This window comes from Saccoglossus kowalevskii, chromosome 5 (assembly GCF_978046115.1).
Source record: "Saccoglossus kowalevskii chromosome 5, keSacKowa6.1, whole genome shotgun sequence".
NCBI classification, from domain to species: domain Eukaryota; kingdom Metazoa; phylum Hemichordata; class Enteropneusta; family Harrimaniidae; genus Saccoglossus; species Saccoglossus kowalevskii.
Window position 1 is genome coordinate 12,512,263 of NC_140645.1, and position 10,452 is coordinate 12,522,714.

Here is a 10,452-nt window from a genome sequence, read left to right on the forward strand (position 1 = left end):
AAATGTGCATTGCTAACATTGGAGTTATCTCAGCCGAGAAGCTGCTTGTTTAATTAATGAGCCGAAATAAAGTAGTGCCTAGACGTAACACGCACATGCTCAATGACAGAAACGATGTAGCCAATGAAGATTGTGAACATGGTTTACGTTGGTTACTTTAAATAAAAGAAGTCACACTAGTTGTCGCCGAGTGTCGGTAAACGTGTCACCGTTTGACGAGAGTAAATCACAAAACAAAACAAAATGTTGCCCGCTGCGTATGTTGAACGGTCGAGCTGAATCGATGCCCGCAATAATTGAATAATCGTGCTTTCTTAACTCAACTAAGATCATTTCTTATTATACATCGTTGGCATTTGTAATATAATATTAAAGTGGGGTCCCATAGCTTTTAAAGATCCGGTCTTTCAAGTTGCCGTTAAGCGATTCAGTTATACAGCAGCTATTTGAATCAGTGAACATCGAACGCGTGTCTTTTGGATCGAATAAATGTTTATTAATGTCTCTGCATAATTCTCTATTATATACAGCAGTAATAACAATTACCGGCGCTAAATATCGGCTTTATAAATCACATTATAATATAAGCATAATATAGTTCAATCATACCAATATATGAGGGCAAATTTATCCAACAAACCATAGGGTGTATAGAAGTCATGTGACTGGGGTTATTGCGTAATTTCTACTTTACTCATTTAAAACCATATAAATGATATTGTGAACACTTAGAGGCCAGTCATCATTATCAGGTGCACCCCAAGTTTATTGAAACACGAGGAAGTACATTGTTTTTAATGAACAGAATTGTTTGTCCATTAAAATCGAAAAGGAGTATGGTTCGAAATTATGCCACATTATTATGCTTATTCTTTTTTCTCACTGTTCATCATGGCTTATATAACTCATAAAACCACGTGACCTTTACTTTGTCTGAATTACTGATGATGTATATTGGTATGCAGTTGTATCAGGAATTAACAAAGTGTTGTCGTTTGTCTATATATAGCTAATTGTTGAGTTTTTACGTTGAGTGCGCTTGTAGCTGCTACCTACATATTGTGCACACGGGAAAATATTTTGATTATTAGCTGCTCACGTGACATAATTAATTATGCGCATTTCTAATTTCCATGGATCTAATCCGCAGGCAAGTACACTTCTAACTGGTTATTGTCCATATGGATAAACTATAGATTACAACGCCTGAGTGTTTACTAGTTGGGTGTTGAAAGCTACCGTGGTGCGAACATGATACTTGGTTACAAGATCTGGGGATCTCAGAAATCCCAAGACATGTGAATCTTATGTCACTAAAATAATACTTGGCAGGGTAGTCGAAATAAATCATATTTTGCATATTAGACTTTAAATTTTCGACATTGTTAAATTCTTTCGTTTTACGGAAGAAAAGCAATATATTTACTAGGTAAAATCTTTTTTCATAAAGTTATTGTTGTTGAACACGCTAGATATTTTATAATTTCAATCAGCTTCGTTCAGTCATAATACAAGACTAATGAAATAACAAAAATATCGACGATATACTAAATTATGTTCTGTCTCTAATTAATATTCCCATGAAATCAGTAAATATTAGAAATATTTCTGAATTCACTTATCAAAATCAATTGTTTTAGTTGTTTGGTCAAAAAACGAAAGAATTATCACAATGTCGAAAACGGACTCATGATCGGTAGACCCAAGTTCAAATCCTACTTAGGCTGAACATCCAATGGGTCGACCCCTACCATAGGTGAGTGTGCCACAGACTCAATGGAAAGGCCAATTCCACTGGCAGAGATTCATTCACTAACGAATGCGACTTTGGGGGAACCTTGGTTAAGGTCCGCAGGTGCTTGTGTTCGACCGAGCCTGGAGAGACAACAGTTACATTCAATGTCCGGAACTGTCGCCTGGCACAACAAATGTTTTTAAAAAACGGAACGTTTTTATCGTAGTGTTATATTGACCCTCAGTTCTGAAATGCACCTGTTATATACATATTAATTCAGACGAGGAGACAGATAATCGGTTATCCATGTTTTGCTCGGGAAATCATACAAACAACTATTGTAAAATTAATTAATTAATTATCCGTTTGATATAACAACAATTAATTAATTAGACAACAGCGTAATAAAAAAGTGAACTGAATACGCAATTGAAAAACCAGTATGTTGTATTCATTCAGGATACCGAAATGAAAGAGATAAAAGAATCCAAAATGTCATAAAACAATGTGAAAACCGGCATTTTAACACCGCTTTCTAATCTTGTGAAAACATTTTAAATAATTGTCATAAAATAGTGAGTTTCCAGTGTGATAACAGTTTTCCATGATATACAATAAGAGGTTGTCTCCCATAATACATTTCGTATGTGTGCAGTGACATGCTCAGTGGTGCTGAAACTGCCTTAAACTGAATGTTTTGCAGACTTCACCCTGTGAATAAACAGGCAGCTGCATGTAATTTAACAAATCAATCCACATGTACCGGTTCTAATTAGGAATTGGGACAAATAAACATACGTGATGAAATTGGCAATGGTATAATCTATTTGACGCGTGCAGGAATTTTAATTTTGCTTAAGTCAATATATCATGTTCAGTTTACTGTGTCAGTGGTATTTGTATTCCAATACGTCACAATTATCCGCCAACATGTTTCCTTGTTCCTAGTTCGTTGCTATGCAACAGTTACAATAATCTTCCAAGTATCCGTTTGATATAACAACAACAAGTATTTGCGTGTAAATGTCACCTTACAGTACCGTGAACTCTTGGAATTTTGGCAACTTTGCACAGATTTTACGCGTCATGCACGAACTTCGAACGAACTTGCTGCCTCTTTTGATGGTGTGATTAAATTCGACACCTTCTGAATAAGGATGGAAATTGTCTAAAATTGCTCTACTGTCAAACCTATTACGTCTCGATATATTTGTATAGCGTCGCCACCGACGGAAGCCCTTTGCCCCTCAAGTACCAGTAATATTGTGTATATGTACATTTCTTAACGGGCGTTGGTCGTCGTGCCGCGTCCTGTTCGATATGGGACTCGTAGCGACGTACACAGCGCGTGTAAAATACATTGTTTGTTTACATGAAATTCGAGCACGCGCTGCGCGACGACCATCGCCATTTTAACTGTTTCATATGAACACGGTTATATTCTTGGTGTACGATTAAATATAAGGGTTGCCTTATAATAAAAAAATTAACCTTTTTGCTGAGCTCTCCATTTTGTACAAAGAATATAAATATGGATGATACGATAAGCAAGATACACAAAACTGCAATTCTCATCTTTACCCGTCTTATCCTGGCGGCGTTATTCACATTCGTGGCCATCAAAATACAGCAATGGACGTTTATTTGGCGTTTACGGCGTTCGCAAGTTATATAGATTTATACTGGTGTGTTTCTCCGTTTTTCTACAAAGATTTTTGTCTTCATCGTAAATCCCGTCATGCCTTGCTATTCTAATTCTACTTCGTGTACGCACTAAACTCGACTTAAAGGGCGGTGGTCGTAGCGCCGCGTCCTGTTCGATATAGGACTCAAAGCGACATACGCATGAACGAGTGTACAGTACATTGTTTATTTACATAATATTCGAACACGCGCAGCGCGACGACCGCCGCCCTTTAAAACCTAGGACAACCTCAGTTTGGTTGTCTGAGTTAAACACACTTAGTTGTTATCACGTGACATCAAAGCTGTAAAACAGATATTGATCTGATAATTGACAGACACATTGTCCATTCAGCTGTCTGTGTTCTGTGTCAGTCATTGGCTTCTGGGTGATTCCATTCTATAATATTTCGTGTTAAATCATTCAAATTTATAACTTGATTATTATTTAGATGTTGCGTTATACGGCCCAGCTGCCTTAATTCCAGTAAGTTATTTGTATGCGAACAATTACAACAAATTCCGAAAGGTCAACGCCACCACATAGTGCACTGCATACAATCATTGCATAACAAATGTCGAGGACCTTTATATTATACTCTATAAGAAGGCCTAGTCCCCTTCCAATTAATTTCGTGCAAATAGTTCACAGAACTCGTTGAAGGCCTTCAAAAGTATGGGAATTGCCACAAAATATGTCGTTTTAGTGAATTCAGTAAAGCGAGTGTTTTAGAATAAGCGACTGTCTTCGTTAAGCCATCTTGTTACGAAAGAGAACAGTAGCTCTCAACTTCTGCGTTGTAGCTCTGTGGGCCGAACGTGTTCCGAATTTATAATTCACCCCAGTTTACCTGGAAAACACTGACGTTTTTCTACACGCTCAAAACATTACCCAGAATGATCATAACATTTCCTGACTAATTTAAGCATTTATAAAGTGCCTGATTACCAAATGTTGTACAAGAGTAAGAGTACCCTTTTTATACTTCTATAAATATACAATCATGCGTCATGCGCATGCGTAAACATGCTGATTGATACTGGGAGGATTGGTAACATCTGTGAGATGAACACTATCACCCCATCGCACCCCACCCCGCCCCGCCCCTGGCGCAACTGTCTTGGTACTGAGTTGTAAGTTTCCAGTTGAGTTGATCAATTCAGTGTTCAACCACATTTAACATCGTTCGGTGTAACACTGCGACATCACCCGTGTATAAAAAGCTCGTCCTCCACGATAACCTAGATCGAAAATAGACATTGCGTGAGAAGCCGCGCGTGCGCTGATAAACAATATTACCTAGCATTATCTGTGTGAACTGTTTTCTGCGTGCGGTTAAATTTGTAATTGTTGATTGCGAGAGATATGCGTTGTGCTGTGACTCAAGGGACAGCATGTTAAAGCGACATTGTCATCAGAACTGCGTAGCGAAGACTCATAAAAAACCGTGACAACGAACTTTGCATATTGATTGATATTGATTGATTGATGAAATCCAGTTCCGCAAATACATATAGATTAGTAATCAGTAAATTAAATCAATTGTCAAATTTATGTGGCAGATAAAATCAATATCGATACTTTGAGTTGCCTTCGTGTCACCAATATACGTCATATAATCGCCCCGTCACTAGATGGCGCGATTTATGGTAACAATTTTATTGACATTCAACAGTTGATTTGACTAACACCCCTCCCCGCCCTGCTTCTTTTGTCGCACAGGTAACTCTGTTGTTAATCTGGATGATTGTTATGTAGCTACGTAGATGTTTGGTGAGTAGCCAGTGTAGTCAGTGTACGCACTTTATTTTAGACTTATATACGTGTTTTAAAATGTTGATGACACACGCTTGCGTAGTGTTGCGTCCTCTGGAGTTGAATATGACGATTGTCAATAAATTAAATATATTGGTAATACCACAGTCCCTCTATCACCGGTCTCGAAACGGCCGCTGTCCTATTGTCCTATTGCGCGTAGCGGGTAAATAAACCATTGACACCTATACGTAATCCGCAGTTGACGCAACTTGTCAGGGGTCATCTTCAAGTTGACTGGCATATCATTACCATTAATGATTTACCCGACATGCTTTGCGAAAAAAAAATTGTGCGGTTGCGCAGAAGTTTTCAGAACCAGAATCAAAACATTGGAAGTCGATTTTTGAGCAGCATGTCGTGGAAGTACGGAAATGATTTTGTTGGCTTCGAGGACGAAGATATCGAATGGGATTTTGTGATGGGACAGGAAGACTTTTTCCCCTCTAATGCTGCCGATGTTCCAGACGATATGAAAGTACATGTACGCGAATCTGCTAAACGGAGAAATTTCGTCTACGTCTGCCCGACTTGCGACAAGCAGTACAAAAGTTTAAGTGGCTTCAAGGGGCACATGAAAAATGTTCATGATACAAACGTCAAAGGTATGTCCGTTACTATTGCTGTCTGATCGAGGAGAATTAGTAAATGTTTGGTCTAAATGTTGTTCGATTTTTTTTCCATATTTTTAGCACAGTTGCATCAGGCAGCTGGTTGCATCTCCAACGATTATTAGTTGTCTGAGATTGCATGTACTTCCGTTTCACGGCGCTCCTGTGACAATATCTTGGGCAAGGAGGAGACAATAAATTTGAGTACAATAATTATACGAAAAAGAGCCTATTGCTTTTTATTTGGGTCGGCAGACTCGCCGTGTATGAATCAAACTGGGCAGACACGATAACATGAAGTCGACATCACTACCAACTTGTCGCCTCTTGTGAAAGTGTGAATGAGTATTGTTGACCGAAAATCCTCACGATGTCTTGACGAATATGAAAATATGAATGATTTATTATGAATATATTTATTTATAAGTTTTAGTTTCTATCTATGGTAATCTGTATACTTCATGGTTATATTACATTGTTTTCAGTTTCTGAACACTAGCAAACTGGCAATATTCAATTTGTGAAAAGGTCCAGTGAAGAACACAGCAGATCAGGTAGACATTTTTTTTATTACAGGTTTAATCTCCATAGAGCCACGTTATAATTTTTTTTAAGATAGGCTCAAAGAATTTTTTTGTGGGCCTGATTATTTTTTTTAGATAAGCTTAATAAGTATTTTTTTCAACTCAAATGTACTGAATATGAATTATTACTAGCCATCTAGTATCCATGAAGGAAGAGCATTGTAATATCCTAAAATTAAAATATAGTAATTTAAAAAATGCAATTACCATGTGCAATAATTAAGTTTTTCCGTTTCAGGTTTTACCAGACCCAGCAGTGCATAACAAATTGTTGTTGCAAAGGCCTTACACCACAAGATGGTTTGGCATGCTTTTTTAAATATGTGGGTAGACAGAAAAACCACAGATGACATAATTAATGTATTTATGGATTTTCGGCCCAGTGACACAGATATAGATCAACTGTTCAGAACATGCATTTTTTACTTTGCAGTGTTGGCAAGAACCTGAAGGAACACCATGGACTACCAGTCTGAAACAGTTGAAGCAGCAAGCACAAGTGAACTAAGTATTGAGGAAGAGCAGGCACTCAGATATTTTGCTGATTACATTCCCTACAACTTGGCAATGAAAGCACAAAAGCAAAATTAATTAAAATTTGTATTTATTTATAACTTATTTACATCTAACAATAAATACAAAAAACAGCAATATATTAGTATATCTTGTTTTTTTACTATTTTACATTGTTTTCAAAAACAGAAATACTAACACTTCTGTTTGGGAAGAGAAGAGGAGTATCATCTACTATATGCTGTAAGGGCCTTCTCTTGTGTCTCCCTGTATTGCCTGTGATGCACTGCATGTGATAAGATTTTTGAAGTCTGATGACATTCTCTTGATACCCAAAAGCCATAACTGTTGGGTGGTTATTTGCTCCTCCTCTGTGCCGATGCTTACTGAAGTGGGCTTGTAGTGGGTTTTGACGGAACCTCTCACTCAATATAAAATCCACTCCATGGTTTAGTAGGTATTTAGATACTTCTACAAAAGAATGCACTGGGAAAAACAAAACAAAAATAACTCGTAAGATAAATTTTAAATTACTAGCATATTACCAATTTCTGGAAAACTTTACAGTGAATAACAATTTCACATAAAATAAAAATAAGTGCGACTCAACTCACAAGTCATTTTCAATTCATCAACTGTTTGTTTACTAAGACACATAGCATTTCCAGCACTTTGAGAATATAATAACTTCCACATTTAATTCTTGCCTGTTGCATTGTAGCATCATTAGCAATGGTAACATGCGATTGTGAAAAGTCATCACATTCACTGGACTTTTTTTTCAAATTGCTTGTAGTAACTCTTGGGCCTCCGAAAACTGTTCTTCTTACGAGGCATGGTTGTTAAGAGCCTGTATGGCTTCAACAGCTGCACGTTCTTGTCTGACAATATAAAAATAAAATAGAAATGTAAACAAAGATATTTCACCGAATATAACGAAACAGCAGATACCCAAATATACCTTAACCCCACAACTCATTTGTTAATCTTCATAACAACCAGTATTGGGTATTATTATCTACACCGGATTTGTATTATTCTCAAAAAAGGAACCGAAACGAGAAACTCTCGTTGATGTATTTACGCACAGTTCGGTATCTAAAATGGCGTCGAGTTGAACCACGAGTTTCGAAAAACACACACAGAAAATCTATTTTTCGGGACACAAAAAAAATGTTGGCAGCACAGAACATCTTTTACCGTGAATGGCACCTTCAACAGCACATAAAATAGTGAATTTAGTGATCATAACGTAAGAATATCTGCTTTAAAAAACACGACCCATTATCGCAACAATCGACTATTCTCAGGATGTTTGGTCGTATGTGAATAACCAAGATCACAGTTTTCAAGAATTCGACAAAAAATAATACGATATAAACACTCCCACTCGAAGCAAATACACTTCCACCCGCCAAAACGATGCGAGTTGAAGATTTTGCTAGCATATCAAGCGAGAAAAGGGAACCGAAAAACTACCGACATGTTTTGAGCGATGAACTTTTTGACAAAATGGAGGTCAGAAAATCGAGGTCAAATTTTCAAGATCGAAAAAACTACGAAATATTCGAAAAGAAAGAATGGATAATAACTCACCTGTTAACTAATGGTATTTCGCTTCGGTAATAACAAAAAGTTGTTAAATATATGAAATTTTACAGCTAAGAGCAAGGAATAAAATACGGAGCCCTCGATCATACGTTGTCCAAAATGGAAAGCGACGCTATACTGTCACGTGACTATGCGACGCCAACAACCGCTACACGCACTCACTGGATGTTTATTGCTAATCCCCCCTAAGACAATAGGCGTTTCGAGACCGGTGATAGAGGGACTGTGGTAATACATTACCCTAGGTTGGACCCCACTACCGAATCTACCCTTGCAAAATGCGAGTCTATCACAACAAACTTAATTTGAATCATACAATAATGGACGACCCACCAACCCATGATGGGCGAAAACACTCCTCGACGTCGGGATTGTTGTATTGTTACTTGTAGCTTGGTCGATACCAGTAAATTTTCCGCCATTGTAACAGGGGCAGAAAACTCCACGGTGAACCGAGCGGTTTCCCGACCACTGGCCCATGAATCTGCATGATTTAAAACGTCATTCTTGAAATTCGTTTTTCACCTGGGAATATAAAATTTCATAATGATAAAAAATAAGGAAGACACTAGGGTCGATGCATTTAAATGATTTACATTGCGATTGGAGGAATGACTGCTGCAGTGGTGCCAAGTAACAGTTTTGTGAACGCCCAGCCAGATGAACGATAGACGGATGCGTCGTGCCAGCGCTCGGCCACGGCCTCGCACTAAGCTACTAGCTGTGAGTCTAACAAAACAAACTCAATTTGGACTGAAAGTTGGTTAAGGCTTATTGAATGTCTGTATTGTGACGCGAGAAATTGTCTGATAACGGGTTGACCATTAAAAAGTCTAGGGGACACTTACTTGACAATAGCAATTTACAACAACGGCATTATCTAAGGGCGGTGGTCGTTGACCCGACGCGACCTGTTCGATGTGGGACTCGTAGCGTGTGACATACATTGTTTACGTGAATTCGAATAGACGCTGCGCGGCGACCACAGCCCTTTAATAGAAACATGTAAGTCAAAACAAGGCCGAGAAAAAGATGGTCAAACAGCCTCGTTAAATATTCCCAATCATCACGGAATACCCCATATGAGGCTGAATGCACCGTATGTGGCGATAACACTTGTAATTTGCACTAAAATAGAAGCCGGCAGAGACTACACTGTCATCTCATTTTAGAACGCAGTCTATTAGGTTGTGCCGTATGTGTAGCACTTACGTCATAAACTAATTTGAAGCATTGGGACCAAATTACGTCACTTGGGTGTAAAAAAAATCTATTTTGACTATGATGACTCGTTTGAAACTCACAATAATATACCTTCAGTAAATGGGTGACAGCGGCGATATTTTTTATATCAGATGATGTAATGCCGCAAAAATATTAAAAGACAATCTTTGCTTTGAAAGAGATAGCTTTCACCCATACACGTCATGTTGACGTCATGCAAGCGCTTCCTGACTATAGAGGACGTGACGTATAGGAAAGGTGGATCATATTGTCAGAACGACTTTGTTGACGGTGATTAACGAACGAGCAAGTAAATCCATTAACATCAACTCACCACGTGTTAGGAGAAACAGCTGACAAAACTATACGATTAATATTATTTGATGAATGATGAGTATATCCAATTTTTATTTTTAAGAGGCTGCAACTGTACTGTAAATATTACCTGTATTTAAACATCAATAAATCGGTCGATGCTGTACAGTTTAATTATCGTTTTCGGATTTTCACTTGATTATTCGTGTTGGTCCGTTATGCATGACATTTCTTACCATTCAATAACATTAATTAGTGTGGATGTCCCTTATAGATCAAATGCTACTCGGAGTCTTTGTAAATCATAGCCAGTCAGAATAACGGCGCTGATCACGCTGATGTCACGTGAGTTGCGTCCTC

At 37.9% G+C, this 10,452-nt stretch overlaps 1 long non-coding RNA gene across 1 annotated transcript; it reads right to left on the reverse strand.

Annotated features, from left to right (window-relative positions):
• Positions 1 to 7,084: 7,084 nt before the first annotated feature.
• LOC146745508 (uncharacterized) lies at positions 7,085 to 8,493 on the reverse strand. The gene is made up of 2 exons (XR_014929408.1): positions 7,557 to 8,493; positions 7,085 to 7,428 (listed from the first exon to the last, which is right to left on the reverse strand). It is a non-coding gene; the product is annotated as an uncharacterized LOC146745508 (long non-coding RNA).
• Positions 8,494 to 10,452: the final 1,959 nt, after the last annotated feature.